The sequence below is a fragment of the Anabrus simplex genome, chromosome 2 (assembly GCF_040414725.1).
Source record: "Anabrus simplex isolate iqAnaSimp1 chromosome 2, ASM4041472v1, whole genome shotgun sequence".
In the NCBI taxonomy this organism is placed as follows: Eukaryota; Metazoa; Arthropoda; class Insecta; order Orthoptera; family Tettigoniidae; genus Anabrus; species Anabrus simplex.
The window spans coordinates 1180436258-1180457445 of NC_090266.1; the positions used below are offsets into that span (position 1 = coordinate 1180436258).

General features: G+C 41.1%; 1 protein-coding gene across 3 annotated transcripts in view; it reads right to left on the minus strand.

Annotated features, from left to right (window-relative positions):
• Nucleotides 1–21188, minus strand: part of Delta (neurogenic locus protein delta) — a 1656387-nt gene that overhangs the window by 379674 nt on the left and 1255525 nt on the right. Inside the window, exon 1 of one of the 3 annotated variants that reach the window (XM_067142152.2) lies at nucleotides 5564–5614. The exons of 1 other annotated variant lie outside the window; for it this stretch is intronic. The gene's annotated coding sequence lies outside the window, so the exon portion shown is untranslated. Of the gene's footprint in view, nucleotides 1–5563; nucleotides 5615–21188 lie in introns of those variants that run through there. One more of the 3 variants, XM_067142155.2, reaches the window with a different exon arrangement.

Genomic DNA, 21188 nt, shown 5'->3' on the forward strand with positions numbered 1-21188 from the left:
TTACCACGACTCTAACTTCTTCAGTTTTTGATTTATGTGTCTTCATGAAAGGAATTCAACTCCTTTTCACTCCCGCCCCCCAAGATGTCTTCCCCCCCCCCAAAACGCGTTTTTCTTTGTTTTAAAGCATATCCAAATACCAGTTTTCACGTCTGTAACAACTTTATATTTATTAGATGTATGTATTGTCATACACTTAAGTCAATTAATTTTTCAATTCTTTCACCCCTCCCCCCAACTTCATTGATTTTTCGGAGAATACGTGTTTTTCTACTTTTAAAGCAGATTCCAAATATCAAATTTCACGTTTGTAACATCGTCATTTTTGAGATATCAGTAGCCTAATTTTCAGTCCATTTTCAGTCACTTTTACCCCCCCCCCCTCGACCCAAGTGGTATTTCCGAAAACTAAAAGTACACGTTTCTTTATTTTTTATAGAGATAAAAAATACCATTTTCCACTTCTGTAACATGTTAAGTTCTTTGAGATATACTGCATACATTCTCATTTAATATTTCACCCCTTTTTAGTTCCCCATAAGTGGAGTTTCCAAAAACAAATCACCTACGTTTCTTTACAATTACAGGAGATTCCAAATACCCACTTTTTACGTCTGTAACATTTTACGTTTCTCAGATATCCTGTAGATATAGTCTTTCAAAAAATTCACCCCAATTTGTCACTCCTGTTTAACCGCCATTAATTGGATTTTCCAAAAACAAAAAATACGTGTTTCTTTATTTTTAAAGGAGATCCCATATACAAATTTTCAGTTCTGTAATATCTTCAGTTTCTGAGATATATGAATCCTCATTAAGGGCATTCAACCCATTATTCACCCTTTTACACCCCTCCTATTGGGATTTGCAGAAAACAAAAAATACGTGTTCCTTTATTTTCAAAGGAGATTCTAAATAGCAACTTTTACATCTGTAAAGTTTTAAGATGTAGACACACTCATTTTAAAAGTTCACCCCCCCCCTTGTCAACCCCCATTATATGGAATTTTCAAAAACGAAAAAATACCTGTTTTTTATTTTTAAAGTAGATCCAAAATACCAATTTTTAGGTCTGTAATATCTTCAGGTTCTGAAATATAAGTGGCCTCATTAAAGGCAATCAACCCCTTTTTCACTCTTTTCCACCCTTCCTATTGGGATTTTCCGAAAAAAATACATGTTTCTTTATTTTTAAAGGAGATTCTAAATACCAATTTTTACATCTATAAACTTTAAAAGCTTTGAGATATAGATACACTTATTTTTAAAATGCACCCCCTTTTCACCCCCTCCATTAATTCGATTTTCCAAATACAAAAAATTAGCGTTCCTTTATTCTTAAAGGAGATCCCAAACACCAATTTTCAGGTCTGTAATATCTTCAGTTTCTGAGATATAAGTATCCTCATTAAAGGCCTTCAACCCATTTTTCACCCCTTTTCACCCCTCCTATTGGGATTTCCCGTAAACAAAAACAACGTGTTTCTTTATTTTTAATGGAGATTCTAAATACAAATTTTTACATCTGTAAACTTTGAAAGTTTTGAGATATAGATACACTCATTTCAAAATTTAATCCCCCTTTTCACCCCCTTAGGGACGGAATATCCAAGAATCCTCTCTTAGCGAGCACCTACATCTTAATATGAATATATCCCCAAAATTTCATTTCTGTATGTCCAGTAGTTTTGGCTCGGCGATGATGAGTCAGTCAGTCAGTCAGTCAGTCAGTCAGTCAGTCAGTCAGTCAGCACAAGTTATTTTATATATATAGATTACGTGGGATTAGTGATTTATCACTTTTGGTCTGTAAGGGTTAGGTTGTGTTGAATGACACATTTCTTATGACGAGAATGATATGGTCGCATATTGAAGATATTCTTATGTGACAGCTCCATGTCATTGGACTTCAACAGATTAATGAATTCCTGCAGGACACAATTACTGTTCACCAGTATCCATAGCAAATGAATTATTATTATTATTATTATTATTATTATTATTATTATTATTATTATTATTATTATTATTATTATTATTATTATCATCATCAGGTGCTGCCTGGCCGCGGCGGTAAAGGCGTGCTCGGTTCGCCCGGAAGGACGTGGGTTCGAATCCCCGTCAGGAAGTCGTAAAATTTAAGAAATGAGATTTCCACTTCTGGAGGTGCATATCGCCCTGTGGTTCACTCAGCCTATACCAAAAATGAGTACCAGGTTAATTCCTGGGGGCAACGGCGGCCGGGTGTAGAGCTAACCACTCTACCCCATCACGTGCCGAGGTTAACAATTGTGGAAGCCTTTACTCCTTCAAGGGCCTTCATGGCCTGTACGGAGGTGACTTTGCTTTATTTATCATCATCATCATAATCATCATCATCATCATCCTTTCTTTCTTAATCCGTTTACCCTCCAGTGTTGGTTTTTCCCTCGGACTCAGTGAGGTATCCCACCTCTCACCGCCTTAAGGGCAGTGTCTTGGGGGTGAGGCTTTGGGTCGGGTGCTACAACTGGAGAGGAGGACAAATACCTCGCCCACCCGGCCTCACCTACTATGCTGAAGAAGGACGTTGTGGAGGTGAGAAGATTGGAAGGGATAGACAAGGAAGAGGGAATGAAGCGGCTGTGGCCCTAAGTTAGGTACCATCCTGGCATTTGCCTGGAGGAGAAGTGGGAAACCACGGAAAACCACTTTCAGGATGGCTGAGGTGGGAATCGAACCCCCCTTTTCCTCAGTTAACCTCCCTAGGCCGAGACCACTTTTCAAATTTTTGGCAGAGCCGGGAATCGAACCCGTGCTCCGGGGGTGGCACCTAATCACACTAACCATTACACTACGGAGGTGGACATCATCATCATCATCATCATCATCATCATCATCCAGCTTCTTCCCCGCAGAATTGTCAGCGTAGTGGTCTTCGGTTCAGAGGGCCCTGAGTTTGATTTCTTGCTGGGTCGAGGATTTTAACTGCATACGAATAATTCCTCTGGCTTGAGGACTGGGTATTTGTGTTCGTATTGATATACCTTTACATACAACACACCATACTATGAACCGTTACAGAAACACAAAATAGTGAATGAATCCCTTCACACAGGGCTGGAGTCAGGGGGAATACGGCCATAAAAGTGAGCCAAATTCTCATCAAGTGCTGACCCCAAAACATTTGGATAAGAAGACCAGATTTTAATAATAATAAATACTATGTTTTACTATTTATATTACGCCACACAGACAAGTCATATGGCGGCAAAGGGATACTAAAGGGCTAGGACTGCGAAGAAAGCGACCATGGACTTAAGTTGCATCCTGGTGTGAAAGTGGGAAACCACGCAAAACCGTATTCAGGGCTGCCGAAACTGGGGGTTCAAACCCACTCTGTCCTGAGTGCAAGCCACTTGCTCAGTAACAATATCTCTTAGATGTTGGCCAACTGATGGGGATTAGGCACTGAAACCTTGAGTACACCAGATGAGCGTCTAAGGCAGGCCTGCACAGCATCCCTGAAGGTGGTGCTTAACTGTAATTACTTCGGCCAAAGATTGGTGCAGATACCCTGAGACCAAAAGAAGGTACCGTAGAACAATAAATTTGCCACATACCGAACTCGATAGCTGCAGTCGCTGAAGTGCGGCCAGTATCCAGTATTCGGGAGATAGTAGGTTCGAACCCCACTGTCGGCAGCCCTGAAAATGGTTTTCCGTGGTTTCCCATTTTCACACCAGGCGAATGCTGGGGCTGTACCTTAATTAAGGCCACGGCCGCTTCCTTCCCACTCCTAGCCCTTTCCTGTCCCATCGTCGCCATAAGACCTATCTGTGTCGGTGCGACGTAAAGCAACTAGCAAAAAAAACCTATCACCTCCCGAACACACGACTCGTACCGCATAGCCATCTCACTCAGTAAAAATGCATTATTTAAAATATGTTGTTGCCATGATTTGGGGCACATTAAAAATAACCATATTCTGCAGCAGTCATAATGTTAATAGTTTGAAAAGTGGTGCAGAACTGAAGCAAAAATGAGGTTCTCCTCTGAATGATTCGGGTATGACATCTTTAATTAATCCGTGATGGGATGGTACCAACTATTCAGGCCATGAACACTACAATACTTTCTTAATCCTAGCCTCAACAAATAACAAACACGCATCAAAGTATAGACAGCACTGCCACACAGGATACTTCCTATCAGGCTTTACGATCACCGAGTTTTGGTGGCTAAACTATCCCAATAATGAACTAACAACACTAGTGAATTAAATTAAACTAAAACCTGTAAATATACACACGGTTGTCTTGTGCGCATAAACAATAAATTTACTGCGAATTTGGACAATTCAGTTATAATAATAATAATAATAATAATAATAATAATAATAATAATAATAATAATAATAATAATAATAATAATAATAATAATAATAATAATTTCGTGTTGCTATTCTAGCCGGGTGCAGCCCTTGTAAGACAGACCCTCCAATGAGGGTGGGCGGCATCTGGCATGTGTAGGTAACTGCGCGTTGTTGTGGTACAGGATAGTGTTGTGTGTGGTGTGTGAGTTGCAGAGTTGTTTAGGACAGCACAAACACCCAGCCCCCGAGCCACTGGCATTAACCAATGTTATTCGAACCCGGGACCCTTTGAATCGAAGGCCTGTACGCTGACCATTCAGCCAACGAGTCGGACAATACAATTATAATACACCACTTATTTTCGAAGAACGGTCCCTTTCTTCAGCAGGTTATCAGGCAAGGCAACGTATTATATAGCTACAATCAAGTGGATAAAGAAAATGAGCAGTAAACACTTATCCAGACAACAGTCAAATTCCTCAAGAGCTTTGAACTTTGTATTCATAAGACATCGTAAACTATGGAATAGAAGAAAACATTATTGTTGCCATAGATTACTTTAGATGTGGTAGTGATTATTGTTTTAGAAAAAGTACGACTAGGTAATCATTTCTTTCTCTAGAGGATGGAGACATGGTCATCAGAGCCCCTCACTAAGTGATAGTGTCTCGGTATTAAGACGGCCAAACTAGTTTGTATGTTTGGAATTAATTTGCTCTTAGGATATGTACTGTATTTAAATACTTACAGTAGACCATAAACATTTTTTACAATCGCAGTATTCAACCAGAGAGAATGAAAATGAAATCTGAGAGAACTATGTTCAAGTATGCTGCTACTAGTTCCGAGATTCGATCCTCGTACCTCCAAACGGTCCTGCTTTAAATTCTTGCAATATTAGCCTCCAGTCTATGACAGCATCAACATTGTGCAGTTCATTCCCATAAATTCCCTCAAAGAACTATATTAATATCCTCAAGTGAATTATTATCGCCGTAGACTAAATTTCAGATTTCACAGACTTCTGACAGTTGATACATTCAAGACCTACTGACGTCAGTTCATATTAAACTATACATTTCTAGTTTCAGACTGAATTAATTTTTGTAATCTTCTGTCATCTTACAGAAACTTCGTAGTTTGAAATTAAACCTCACTTAACGTTACGGTTAATGCTAAAATCACTTATGTTGACATCACTTCACTCACCTTCACTTGGCAGCTGCTATGGACTCGTGTCCAAGTCCACGTTTCATTCACAGAACCATCATATTTATAAAATTAGAAGTAATGTATCACCGGAAGGGGCTTGCATTTATCACTACACAAACCACCGAACGTACTGCAATGTCCATTTTGCCTTATGTCACACAAGTTGAAAGGTGTGACGAATGGACTGGTTTCGATGTGCTAATGTCAACAGCTGTTGACAGAAATACCAACCTAGAAGTTTGTGCCCTTGAGAGTTCGTAGGAATTAGATATGAATTAGATAATGATGTTATTGGTTATACGTCCCACTAACTACTTCTACAGTTTTCGGAGACGCCTATCTGAGATAGGATCACCTGATCAGTTTTTTAGCAATCACTGTTTTTGGATAAAATTATTATAAATATCAACGTATGTCATACGTAAGAAATTAATCAGCTCATCGTTTTATAATGTGAAGCTCTAAAAAATGTTTTTCAGAAACCCACGTGGGATCAAAATAACGAGTGAACATTACTTCGAATAAGTATTAAAAACGGATTACAGATATTATGACACATGATAACATCGATGACAAGTGATATTATGGAAAAATTGATTTAGAACCCTTTTTTCTTGCTGCCAAAATTAGGGGTGTTAACGCAGTGTTCGATTCTCTGTAAAGTTGAAGGTTCATTAGCTAGTAGTCACAAGATTAACATACACGTAAAACATCAAACTTCCAGTCCTTCAAACTTTGCACCCAGAAACTAAACTTGTAAGTCTGGACACACATACAAATGACGTTGCAGAATTAATACTGTACGTATTTACGGTGGAAAACCAGCTTACTACTCGTAGAATTATGGCATGAAGTATATGCATAGCAAAAATGAAGTTATTCCACTTTTAATTCATACATAGACTTAGGCTTTGTAGTTACATACCTTACTCTCAAAAAAGCATAATAATTCGTAGTATGTACATAATGGTAACAAAAATCCTGATTACTAGGTATTACGACTATTGCTATTATCATAATAATATCCTACCGGCGTGAGTGGCTCAGACGGTTGAGGCGCTGGCCTCCTGGCCCCCACTTGGCAGGTTCGATCCTGGCTCAGTCCGGTGGTATTTGAAAGTGCTCAAATACATCAGCCTCGTGTCGGTAGATTTAATGGCACGTAAAAGAACTCCCGCGGGACAAAATGCCGGTACCTCGGCGTCTCCAAAAACTGTAAAAGAGTAGTTAGTAGGACGTAAAGCCAATAACATCATTATCATAATAATATTTTTTGTTTCACGTCCCCTCATTTGCTATAGCATTTAAGAGATGCTGAGGTGTAGGAATTTTGCCCTACAAGAGTGCCTTAATATGCCGGAAGCCCATGGCACGGCCCTCAAAGGCCGCCGACCTCAGGTGTGATCGAAACCCTTATTTTTTAATATTAGGAGAACAAGGACTCACCGACTGCGCCACTGAGATCGGAATAATAATAATAATAATAATAATAATAATAATAATAATAATAATAATAATAATAATAATATAATAATGTGTCCATTAACCAAATTAGTTGGCTGCGTACCTGTGATCTTACATTCGAAGACGGGGTTGGATTCGAATCCCACTGTTCGGAGATTTAAAGGTTTTTCATGGTTTCCCATTTTCATCCCATTTTCACACCAGGAAAATATCGATTCTGTACCATAACTCTGGCCTCTGACGTTAAATAGCTACCCATTGCCCTTTCGTATTTTCTTTGTGCGACGTTAGAAAAGACAAATAAAGAAATCCCTGTTTACATTCCTGTAATTGCCAAGCGATTCATGAAACCATGTAGGCTACTTTAAATAGGGCTCTGTATAGCGTTAGTAAAGTTTATTAAAACCTATGGCACATAGAATGCAGCACACTTGGAGCTTGCATGCCAAAATGTCTTCAGCTATAAGACTTCCCTTGGACAGCTTGATATCCTCAGCCGTACTGCTTGGTTTTCGTGACCGTGTACGGTGCTGTTCATATCAGACAGCTCCTCACTAGGTCTCATGAGGCTTAGTGAATCCGTTACAGCCTTCAGTCCAGAAGTAAAACTCTTGGATTGGCCGAGAATTGAACTCGAGTCCTCCAAGTAAGAGGCAAGTAAGTTACCCCAACGCCACGGCGCTGGCAAATTATTTAATACACCAAGTAATTCACAAATAAACACGTTTAAATGTCAAATAATACCAGAATTTGAATACTGACCTTTGGGCCTTCTAGGTAATGAATCAGTGAGCTGAGACTGGTAGCCGACTATAGTTCACAGAAGCTCAATAATAATGGTGATTGGTTCAATGTCCCACTAACTACTTTTATGCTTTTGCCCCACAGGAGTTCCTTCACGTGGCAATTAATCTACCGACACGATGCTGGCGTATTTGACCATCTTCAAATACCACCGGACTGAGCTGGGATAGAACGAACCACCCTGTGTTCAGAAGACCAGAGCACTTCTACTATCTGAACCACTGAGCCCGGCCCGGTGATAGCTGAAGGGAGTTACAAGACGTAATATTTATTATTTTTAATTAATCCGTTTACATTCTAGGGTTGATTTTCCCTCCGGACTCAGCGAGGATCCCACTTCCACCGCCTCAAGAGCAGTGTCCTGGATCGTGAGACATTTGGTCGGGGATACAGCTGGAGAGGAGGACCAGTACCTCGCCAAGGCGGCCTCACTTGCTATGTTACACAGTGGCCTTGTGGAGGATGAGAACATTGGAAGGTATAGGGAAGGAGGTGGCCGTGGCCTTCAGTTAGGTACCATCCCGGCATTTATTTGGAGAAAAGTCCCTCACCGCACTGCCAACTCACCCGGTGCGACGTAAAGCATACTGTAAATTGGTTTTCTATTTCTGCTTTCGGTGTCATTTACCAGGATTGAATGAAGACAGAAACACAAATTGCTTAATTGACAACAATTTGCAAGTAGGCATATAGCTGAAAATTAGAAGTTAATACAATCACAGTATTTGATATTTTTCGGAAAATATAAACACAAATATCCACCTTGGATATACCAAATATTTACCCCTTGTGAACAATGTGTAGCCATAACTGATTTAAAGTGGACAACGAAACCTGAATTTTTAATTATTTTTTATAATTTTGCATTACGTTGCACCGACAGAGATAGGTCTTATGGCGACGATGGGATAGGAAAGACCTAGGGTAGGAAGGAAGCGGCTCGGGCCTTAATTAATGTACAGCCCCAGCATTTGCCTGATGTGAAAATTGGAAACCACCTTCAGGGTTGCCGACAGTGGGATTCGAACCCACTATCTCCCGTATGCAAGCTCACAGCTGCTTGTCCCAAACCGCACGGCGAACTCGCTAGTTAAACCTTAAAATATAACTGGTACCTGAATGTATATAAAGCATGCTAAAAGCAAAGGAAAGACATCTCCGTACAGGCCACGATGGCCCTTGGAGGAAGGCGTACGTAACTTCGGCACAAAGTGAGATAAATTTTTAAGCTCTACGACCGGCCTCCTTTGTGCCAAAAACTGAACCAGGTACATATTTTTATCGTAGGCCAAATGAAGCTCAGGGGCATGTGCCGCTCCAGCAGTGGAAACAACGTTTCTTAAATGTTTCGACATTTCTTTCTTTCTTTCTTAATCCGTACCCTCCAGGGTTGGTTTTTCCCTCGGACTCAGCCCGCCTCAAGGGCAGTGTCCTGGAGCGTGAGGTTTTGTTTCGAGGGAATACAACTGGAGAGGAGGATCAGTACTTCCCCAGGTGGACTCGCCTACTATGCTGAAAAGGAGGCTTGTGGGGGATGGGAAGATCGGAAGGGATAGATAAGGAAGAGGGAGGAAGCGGCCGTGGCCTTAAGGTAGATGCCATCCCGGCATTTGCCCGGAGGAGAGTGGGAATCCACGGAAAACCACTTCGAGGATGGCTGAGGGGGGGGGGGGGAATCGAACCTCTCTGTACTCAGTTGACCTCCCGAGGCTGAGTGGACCCCGTTCCAGCCTTGTACCTCTTTTCAAATTTCGTGGTAGAGCCCGGGATCAATCCGGGCCTCCGGGTGTGCCAGGTAATCCCACTAACCACTACACCACAGAGGAGGGCAATATGTTTCGACTTTCTAACTGGAAATCGAACCCACATCCTTCCGTGAGGAAGCGAGAACGACTTTACTGCTCAAGCTAGGCAGCTTCTACATGAACATAGAGTTACAGTAAATGTATATACCACAAAAGAGAAAAATATTGGAGCCTGACATGTAGGTCATATCTCCCCCCACCCTACCACACACACACACACACACACTCTCTCTCTCTCTCTCTCTCTCTCACACACACACACACACACACACACACATATATATATATATACACTTTATTGAATTCAGGTCTGAAAGTAATGAACACAAACTTGACAGGTTTTATTTCACAAGACCCGCAATATCCACGATGTCGATACAAGGACAATAATCTGTATGTATAGCACTGTGAAGTAGATCTAGCAGTACTGACAGGTATTATGTTGACAGGTGTATGCGGCTACTGGCGTGGCAGGTGCAAGTCTCTTTTCCTCTACGCAAGGATCCACATCAGAGCATCTCGAGCAGGTCTCTATACTCACAAGGTCAGTCACAAACACACAAAAGCCTCCATGGTACAATCTTGTCCGAAACACCTTTCTGAAGTTAAAATGTTCATGAACCAAATGACAAATTGCACGATGTAATCCATTTTGAGAAGTTTCCTTTTTATTCTAGTCTTAACGTAGGAACAACTTCTACTCGTAGGCCTGTGCAGCAGTCTAGTGAGACAGAATGAAATTATTTTAAATTTCTAATTAATAAAATTAGTCCGCCTCTGTTGTGTAGTGGTTAGCGTAATTAGCTGCCACCCTCAGAGGCCTCGGTTCGATTCCCGGCTCTGCCACGAAATTTAAAAAGTGGTACGAGGGCTGGAACGGGGTCCACTCAGCCTCGGAAGGTAATCTGAGTAGAGGGGAGTTCGATTCCCACCTCAGCCAGTTTTGAAGTGGTTCTGCAAACAAATGCCGGGATGGTACCTAACTTAAGGCCACGACCGCTTCCTTCCCTCTTCCTTGTCTGCCCCTTCCGATTTTCACATCCACCACAAGGCCCCTGTTCAGCATAGCAGATGAGGCCGCCTGCGTGAGGTACTCGTCCTTCTCCCAGGTTGTATCCCCAGATCCAAAATCCCAAGCTCCAGGACACTGCCCTTGAGGCTGTAGAGGTGGGATGCCTCGCTCAGTCCGAGAAAGAAAACACCTCTGAAGGATTAGGAAAGAAAGAAGGAAGGAAGGAAAGAAAGAAAGAAAGAAAGAAAGAAAGAAAGAAAGAGAGAAAGGAAGAAAGAAAATCCTGACTGACTGACTCATCACCGCCGAGCCAAAACTAATAGACATAAATTAATGATATTTTGGGGATACATTCATATTAATATGTAGGTAGGTAATTGCTAAGAGAGAATTTTTGGATATTCCGTAGCTAAGGAGATGAATGGGGGGGAGGGGGTGAAATTTTAAAATGAGCGTATCCATATCTCAAAACTTTAAAAGTTTACAGATGTAAAAATTGGTATTTAGAATCTTTTTTAAAAATAAGGAAATACATATTTTTTGTTTTCGGAAAATCCCAATAGGAGGGGTGAAGAAGTGGTTGAATGCCTTTAGTCACGATACCGGTACTTATATCTCAGAAACTGAAGATATTACAGACCTGAAAATAGGTATTTGGGATCTCCTTTAAAAATAAAGAAACACGTATTTCTTTGTTTTTCAAAAATACAATTAATGGGCGGGGGTGAAAAGGGGGTGTATTTTTAAAACTGTTAAAGTTTATAGATGTAAAATTGTCATTTAGAATCTCCTTTAAAAATAAGGAAACACGTATTTTTTTGTTTTCGGAAAATCCGAATAGGAGGGGTGAAAAAGGGTAAAAAATGGGTTGAATGCCATTAATCAGGATACCACCTGTACTTATATCTCAGAAACTGAAGATATTACAGACCTAAAAATTGGTACTTTTGATCTCTTTTAAAAATAAAGAGACGCGAATTATTTTGTTTTCTGAAAATCCAATTAATGGGAGGATGAAAAGGGGGTGAATTTTTAAAATTAGTGTATCTTATCTGAAAACTTTGAAAGTTTACAGATGTATAACTAGGTATTTAGCATCTTCATTAAAAATAAAGGAGCACATATTTATTTGTTTTCGTAAAATCCCAATGGGAGGGGAAAAAAGGGGTGAAAAATGGTTGAATGCCTTTAATGAGGATACATATATCTCAGAAACTGAAGATATTACAGACCTGAAAATTGGTGTTTGGGATCTCCTTTAAAAACAAAGAAACACGTATATTTTGGTTTTTGGAAAATCCAATTAATGGTGGCGAGGGGGTGAAACGGGGGTGAATTTTTAAAATAAGAGTATTTACTCTATATCTCAAAACTTTTAAAGGTTATAGATGTAAAAATTGGTATTTAGAATTTCCTTCAAAAATAAAGAAACACGTATATTTTGTTTTTGGAAAATTCCATTAGGAAGGGGGGAAAAGGGTGAAAAAGTGGTTGAATGCCTTTAATGAGGATACTTATATCTCAGAAACTGAAGATAATACGGACCTGAAAATTTGTATTTGGGATCTCCTTTAAAAATAAAGAAACACAATTTTTTGTTTTTGGAAAATCCAATTGGGGTTGAAAAGGGGGGTTAATTTTTAAAATGAGAGTATATATATCTCTCAAAATTTTAAAAGTTTGCAGGTGTAAAAATTGGTATTTGGAATCCCCTGCTAATATAAAGAAACACATATTTTTTCGGAAAATCCCGATAGGAGGGGTGAAAAAGGGTGAAAAACGGCTTGAATGCCTTAAATGTGGATACAGTACGTATATCTCAGAAATAGATGATATTACACACCTGAAAATTGGTATTTGGGATCTCCTTTGAAAATAAAGAAACACGTATTTTTTTGTTTTTGGAAAATTTAATTAATGGGGGTTAAACAGGAGTGACAAATTTGGGTGAATTTTTAGAAAGACTATATGTAGAGTATATCTCAGAAACGTAAAATGTTACAGACGTAAAAACTGGTATTTGGAATCTCCTGTAAAAGTAAAGAAACACAGATGATTTGCTTTTGGAAACTCCACTTAAGGGGAACTAAAAAGGGGGTGAAATTTTAAAATGAGCATTTCTACAGTATATCTCAAAAACTTAACATGTTACCGAAGTGAGAAATAGTATTTTTTTATCTCTATTGGATATAAAGAAACATGTATTTTTTGTTTTCTGAAAAACCACTTGTGTGGAGGGGTAAAAGAGACTGAAAATGGGGTTGAATTCTTTTAATTAGGATACTAATATCTCAATGGCTGAAGATGTTACAGACGTGAAATTTGGTATTTGGAATCTGCTTTAAAAATAAAGGAATGCGTATTTTTTGTTTTCGGAAATCCACCTAAAGGGGGGAGGGAAATTGAAAAAAATATTTGAATTATATGTATGAGGATACTATTATCTCATAAACGAAAGATTTTTCAGACGTGAAAATTGGTATTTGGAATCTGCTTTAAAATGATACAAACACGCATTCTCAGAAAATCCAATGAAAGGGGGCGTGGAGGTGGAAAATTGAAAAATTAATTGAATTAATTGTATGAGGATACTTACATCTAATAAAAACTATAGTGGTTACAGACGTAAAGATTGATATTTGGATCTCCTTTAAAAACAAAGAAAAAATCGTTTTTGGGCGAAATCATTTTGGGGCCGGGGTTAAATGGAGTTGAATTTCTTTTATGTGGACACATATCTCAAAAACTGAAGATTTTAGAGTCGTGATAATTGTTATTTAGAAGATCCTTTACTATTCAAGAGACAAGTATGTTAACGGGAAATTCACTTACGGGGGAGAGGGAGTGTAAAAGGAAGTGAAAAAGAAAAGAATTCTCTTTATGGGGATACTTATATCTCAGAACTGAACATTTGTATTTGAAATATCCTTTAAACATAAGGAAACACGCATTCTTTCTTTTGGGGGGGGGGGGGGGTAGGAGATAAATCAACTTAACGGCATTGGGGTGAAAAAGGTGTTGAGACCAATTGATTTTACTGTTCATAATGTACTTATTCTGATCATAAACTGATCATTTTTAATTTTTGCTGGGTTCGTTTTCAAGAACCACCTTTTCCTTTGGAGTACATAAATTTAGATTACGGTAGCTTCTCCTGGCATATAAATAAAAATTTAAACACATTTGAAATAAACGATATCAATGATATTGACCGTGCAATTGTACACCTCTATAATAGGGTCGCCAGAAATCTCGCGCACTTTCCTACGCGCGACGATGGTGCTGGTCCCATTGTCAGCAATGACAATGGCAGAGGATGTAATTTACCGCCAAGTAGTGGTCTTGCATCTTGCAGTGGCTTCCAAACCATCAATAATAATAATAATAATAATAATAATAATAATAATAATAATAATAATAATAATAATAATAATAATAATGTTCTGGACCATCGTCAAAATGTGCGGACCGCGCTGGAAGCGTGTCCTGGCCGGGTAATGACTACGATTGCAGTCCGGCAGCGGGCTCAGTACCGCCAAGGTACCCAAGACGACACTACGCCGGATCTCCTCAATGATTTGATCCATATTATATTGCTTATAGGAAAATATGGCAAAGATTTAGAGACCCAACTGGCCGGGTGGAATACCTGGACTTTGCCCGCGAAGTACGAAATCGATTGCTGGAACGAAATATTGCAAAATGGGAGGAACTTTGCCGTAATCTCTCAGAAAACGAGTCAGATCACGAATTTTGGCGGATTCTCTCAGAGAACAAGTTAGATCGCGAATTTCGGCGAATTATATATAAAACGTTAAGCATTCAATTATAAATTTCATTATAATACCGTAGCGAAGCACGGGTATCTTGCTAGTCAATCAATAAATATAGAACATTTCACCTGATATCAAAGAATCCGAATCTCACGGAATGGAGCAATAAAATAACAAATGGTATATAAAATAATAATAATAATAATAATAATAATAATAATAATAATAATAATAATAATAATAATAATAATAATAATAATAATAATAATAATAATAATGTGATTTTTTTACCGGCCTAGTTTGCTGTGCGGTTCGGGCCATGCATCTGTAAGCTTGCATTCGAAAGGTGGTGAGTTCGAACCCTACTGTCTGTAGCCGTTTTCCGTGGTTTCCCTTCTTCACACTGGGCAAAGGCTATGGTTGTACCTTAATTAACCGCACGGTCCTTTCTCCCCAATCCTGGACCTTTCCTATCCCAAAGTTTCCAAAATATCCGTTTGAGTTGATGCGACGTTAAACCACTAGAAAAAAGTGGTTCTTACGTCCCACAAAAATTTTGACAGTTTTCGGAGACACTGAGGCGCCAGGAATTTGAAAGCTCAGAAGACCAGTGCTCTACCATGTGAACGACTGTGCTCGGCATAAATCAAAATTGTATTGTATATGAAACGAAGCAAGGGGGTGGGTTGGGGTTGTGATTACCGCATAAGCTTAGCTTAGTCGCTAGGTTTTCACTTAAGTGACCGTGATTTGAATCCCAGTAATTGCTCGGGCTGAAATTTTCCCCTTAAAAATTAATCTAAATCAGGAAAGGTAAGCGATCTGAACACTAAACAACACTGGGCGACTTCAGCGATCTCAGAAAGAACTAGAATATGCTGAAGAGTTTTGCTGTGTTAAAAATGAAAGCACATAATCTCCGTATATCAAAACTGTCAATTTGTACAGCCTACAGATAATAATAATGATAATAATAATAATAAATGGAAAGTTATTAATATATTTTTAGTTTTAATGAATTAAATTATAACCACGTGCGTGATACTAAGGGTGTCGAACATAAATACAGTACGTGAATCACAACAAACGACCTGTTTTCAGAGAAAGTCTTTCGGTTCAGCAGGTTCTCGGTTCGATTCAGGCCGAGTTTGGGATTTTAGTCATGTCTGGTTACTTCATCTGGCTCGGAGAGTGGGTCTTTGTATCAATACACATTGGTCATTCTCATCTAACGCATTGTCCGGCTCCATGGCTAAATGGTTAGCGTGCTGGCCTTTGGCTACAGGAGTCCCGGGTTCGATTCCCGGCAGGGTCGGATATTTTAACCGTAATTAGTTAATTTCGCTGGCACGGGGGCTGGGTGTATGTGTCGTCTTCATCATCATTTCATCCTCATCACGACGCGTCAAATCAAAAGACCTGCATCTGGCGAGCCGAACTTATCCTCGGACACTCCCGGCACTAAAAGCCATACGCCATTTCATTTCATCTAACGCATTATACTACGAACCACCAGAAAGAAAAAATGAACACACATGAGCCGGGCTGTGTGGCTCAGACGGTTGAGGCGCTGGCCTTCTGACCCCGATTCGGTGGGTTATATCTTGGCTCAGTCCTGTGCTCAAATACGTCATCCTCGTGTCAGTAGATTTACTGACACGCAAAAGAACTCCTCCGAAAACCGTCAAAAGTAGTTAGTTGGACGTAAAACCAATAACATTATTATTAAAAACACATAAACGCAAATTGTTAGCATAGTGGTCTTCGGTTCTGAAGGTCCCAGGTTCGATTCCCGGCCGCGTCGGGGATTTTAAATGCGTATAGTTAATTCCTCTGGATCGGGGCGTGGAGATTAATATACGGTACATCTCCTCATATACACACAACACACCACACTTACCAGCCACCAGACAAACGAGCAGTAGTGATTACTTCCCTCCGAATAGGTTTGGTGCCAGGAAAGGCCAAAGTCCACATGTATAACACTAGTTGCACTCTCAACCCCGCTGGAGTCTGGGAAAAGTGGTATTATACAGTCATAACAAATTTTTGCTAGTAGTTTAACGTCACATAAACACATGGAAGGTTTTCGGCGACGTAAGGACGGGAAAGATCGAGGATTGGGAAAGTAGTGGCCGTGGTCTGAAAGATACAGCCCCAGCATTTGCCTCGTGTGAAAACAGGATTCCACGAGAAACCATCTTCAGGGCTGCCGACGGTCGGATTTGAACCCACGATCTCTCTCTAATACAAACTCACAACTACGCGACCATAACCACACGGCTAACTTGCACGATAATAATAATAGTAATAATAATAATAATAATAATAATAATAATAATAATAATAATAATAATAATAATAATAATAATAAAACCGAGCTCGATAGCTGCAGTCGCTTAAGTGCGGCCAGTATCCAGTATTCAGGAGATAGTAGGTTCGAACCCCACTGTCGGCAGCCCTGAAAATGGTTTTCCGTGGTTTCCCATTTTCACACCAGGCAAATGCTGGGGCTGTACCTTAATTAAGGCCACGGCCGCTTCCTTCCCACTCCTAGGCCTTTCCTATCCCATCGTTGCCATAAGACCTATCTGTGTCGGTGCGACGTAAAACAAGTAGATAATAATAATAATAATAATAATAATAATAATAATAATAATATGCGTATAATAATTCTCAATTTTCACCAGTCTTATATGGGACGCAGGAGTGCCAGAACTTCTCTCTGAAAAAGTTTTATTTCATGTACAAATGATCAATTTATAGTGTTGGGATTCGATCTCACTATCTTCGGCGCAGAGGGTTTGTGTTTTATTAACTGTGGTGACCATAACCAAGAAAAAACATTTCCCTCGTCGTTTCATGCTGACAACATACGGAGGATCGATGTGTACGTGTCACGGGCCTGATAAGGATCCACCGCACACCCCGTCATCAGCGGATAATATCCGTCCAGTAGCCTCTCCGCCCAACGAGCCTGAACGTGCTGTGATACGACTGAAGCAAACCGGATTAAAGTCTTCTAGATATATTATTCAAGAGGACGATCGTGACAGTTATTTATCAATTGTCAGGATATTCAGTATGAATATTAAATTTTACAGTGAAGAAAGTGATTCATGCGATTAAGTTTTTACAGCATTTACCGGGCGAGTTGGCCATGCGGTTAGGGGCGCGCGGCTGTGAGCTTGCATCCGGGAGATCGTGGGTTCGAATCCCACTGTCGGCAGCCCTGAAGATGGTTTTCCGCGGTTTCCCATTTTCATACCAGGCAAATGCTGGGGCTGTACCTTAATTAAGGCCACGGCCACTTCCTTTCAGCTCCTAGCCCTTTCCTATCCCATCGTTGCCATAAGACCTATCTGTGTCGGTGCGACGTAAAGCAAAATGGCAAAAAAAAAAAAAAAAAAAAAAAAATACAGCATCCATCGAAAACTTACCAACGGAGTGAATGGCTCAGATGGAAAAGTGCAGGCCTTCCTACCTCATGTTGGCAGGTTCGATTGCGGCTCAGTCCTGCGGTATTTGTTTTTTTATTTACTATTCGCTTTACGTCTCACAGACACAGATAGGTGTTATGGCGACGATGGGACAGGAAAGTCCTAGGGGTGGAAAGGAAGCGGCCGTGGCCTTAATTAAGGTGCAACCCCAGCATTTGCCTCGTGTGAAAATGGGAAACCACGGAAAACCATCTTTAGGGTTGCCAATAGTGGGGCTCGAACCCACTATCTCCCGAATGCAAGCTCATAGCTTCGCGACCCATACCGAACGGCCTACTCACTCGGTGATAAATCTATTGACAGGAGGCTGGCGTATTTGAGAAACTTAAAAAATACTGCCACCACATTGAGCCGGGATCAAAGCTGCCAACCAGCTTCAGATCCGAAATCCAATGCTCTACTGTCTGAGTCAATCAGTTCAGGTCCGATCCTCAAAATACACTAGCGTAGTCTAGGAGGGAACTTAGTAGTTTCCTCCTACGATCGACTTCATTCAATTCCCAAATCTGCCATGGACTGGAGCCTTCCCATCCATGTGTTACCGGAAATGACATGGTGTATGGTTTTTAGTGCCGGGAGAGTCCGAGGCCATGTTCGGCTCGCCAGGTGAAGGTCATTAGATTTGACTCCCGTAGGCGACCTGCGCGTCGTGATGAGGATGAAATGATGATGAAGATGACACATACACCCAGCCCTCGTGCCAGCGGAATTAACTAATGATGGTTAAAATTCCTGCGGGGAATCGAACCCAGGATCCCTTTGACCAAAGGCCAGCAGGCTAACCATTTAGCCATGGAGCCCGATGCGTCACCGGAAACCTTCGCGCGACTCTTTTTAACGCAAAGCACTACCCGCTGCCGTCATCGATGGTCCGGGTTCGATTCCCGGTACTGCCAGATATATAATAATAATAGCAGTAGGGCTGGTAAATGGTTAAAATGGTTCATCCAGCCCACCTCAATATTGGGGGTGAGAGCTGCTCCACATCCGGACGAGATCACGAGCTTACTATTACACATATCATGCAACCACACAATTTTAAAAACAATCGTCCATCTAAAATGATTCAACAACAATAAGTACGAAATATAAAAGGAAACACCACCGTCTCGCCCGCTTCGTCGTCGCTTTCGTTGTTGTTGTTGTTGTTGTTGTTGTTGTTCAGGGGGATAGGGCATCCATTGTACTGAAATGAAATGGCGTATGGCTTTTAAGTGCCGGGAGTGTCCGAGGACATGTTCGGCTCGCCAGGTGCAGTTCTTTCCATTTGACACCCATAGGCGGCTTGCGTGTCGCGATGAGGATGAAATGATGATGAAGACGACATATACACCCAGTCACCGTGTCAGTGGAATTAACCGATTATGGTTAAAATTACCGTCCCTGCCGGGAATCGATCCCGGAACCCCTGTGACCAAAGGCCAGCACGCTAACCATTTAGCCATGGAGCCGGACATTCATTGTACTTATGTAGGGTTAAGTCTATCTGATAACACTGATCTACAACAGATAGACATGTCCGCCTCTGTGGTTAGTGTGATTAGCTGCCAGACCCGGAGGCCCGGGTTCGATTCCCGGCTCTGGCACGAGATTTGAAAAGTGGTACGAGGGCTGTAACGGGATCCGCTCAGTCTCGGGAGGTCAACTGAGTAGAAGTGGGTTCGATTCCCACCTCAGCCGTCCTGGAAGTGGTTTTCTGTGGTTTCCTACTTCTCCTCCAGGTAAATACCGGGATGGTATATAACGTAAGGCCACGGCCGCTTCCCTCTTCCTTGTCTATCCCTTCTAATCTTCCCATCCTCCACAAGGCCCCTGTCATGTCAGGTTTTGAAGATGTTGAATAAGTTTTATTTTTTATGGAACAGCGTTCGTCAAAAATTGTTTCCATTGTTTTTCGTAATTTTTCATGCAAAGTAGTAAATTTTCATTTGCTTGTCCTTTATTTTCAGTGACAGTGCGTATTATGGTGTCCAGAGCTTGCATATTTAGCAGATGTGCGCTGCTATGTAAGAGACAAATCCAGTAAGTGCCATGTGATGCATTTGCACTAATCTTAGCTAAAGCCCTGTTCATTAGTGCTCCATGTAGCAATCAAGGCTCGAACGAAACTTCTCTCTGAGAGTTGTTTTCCTCGATATAATGTTAAAAATAGATAAATGGTTGATTTCAAGAACTGTGGGTGATAGAGACAAATGGTTTGCACATTTCGATTCAGTATGTTTCAGTTGAGTCCGCCTCTGTGGTGTAGTGGTTAGCGTGATTAGCTGCCACCCCCGGAGGTCCGGGTTCGATTCCCGGCTCTGCCACGAAAATTTGAAAAGTGGTACGAGGGCTGGAACGGGGTCCACTCAGCCTCGGGAGGTCAACTGAGTAGAGGTGGGTTCGATTCCCACCTCAGCCATCCTCGAAGTGGTTTTCCGTGGTTTCCCACTTCTCCTCCAGGCGAATGCCGGGATGGTACCTAACTTAAGGCCACGGCCGCTTCCTTCCCTCTTCCTTGCCTATCCCTTCCAATCTTCCCATCCCTCCACAAGGCCCCTGTTCAGCATAGCAGGTGAGGCCGCCTGGGCGAGGTACTGGTCATACTCCCCAGTTGTATCCCCCGACCAAGAGTCTGAAGCTCCAGGACACTGCCCTTGAGGCGGTAGAGGTGGGATCCCTCGCTAAGTCCGAGGGTAAAACCGAACCTGGAGGGTAAACAGATGATGATGATGATGTTTCAGTTGTCTTAAAACGCGTGTTGGATATCAGGATATCCACATCAATTATTTTTTCTTTTGTTTATCAGTTTTGTCTTGTTCTGTTGTTCTCGCCTGCGTGTTTGGCGTGGTACGAGCTTGCATTCTGGAGATGCACCCCACGGACAGATGGTTTTCCGCGGGTTCCTATTTTCACACCAGACTGGAGTTGTATATGATTTAAGACCACGGACGCGTCCTTCTCATTCCTAACCAATTCCTGTCCCACCGTCGTCAAAAGCGTTTCTGAGGGTTTTTTTTTAATTTTAGATATTTTTACTGATATATTTTTCTTATTTTTCTAATTCTCTCTTTGTTTTTCTTGAATTTTCTCTTTGAGGACGACACACACACCCAGTCCCCGGGCCAGTGGAAATAACCAATTAAAGTTAAAATCCCCGACCCGGCCGGGAATCGAACCCAGGGCCCCTTGAACCAAAGGACAGCACGCTAACCATTTAGCCATGGAGCCGGACAGAGTTAGTGCGCGGTATACACCAAGAAACAATAGCATGTTTGCCTCGCA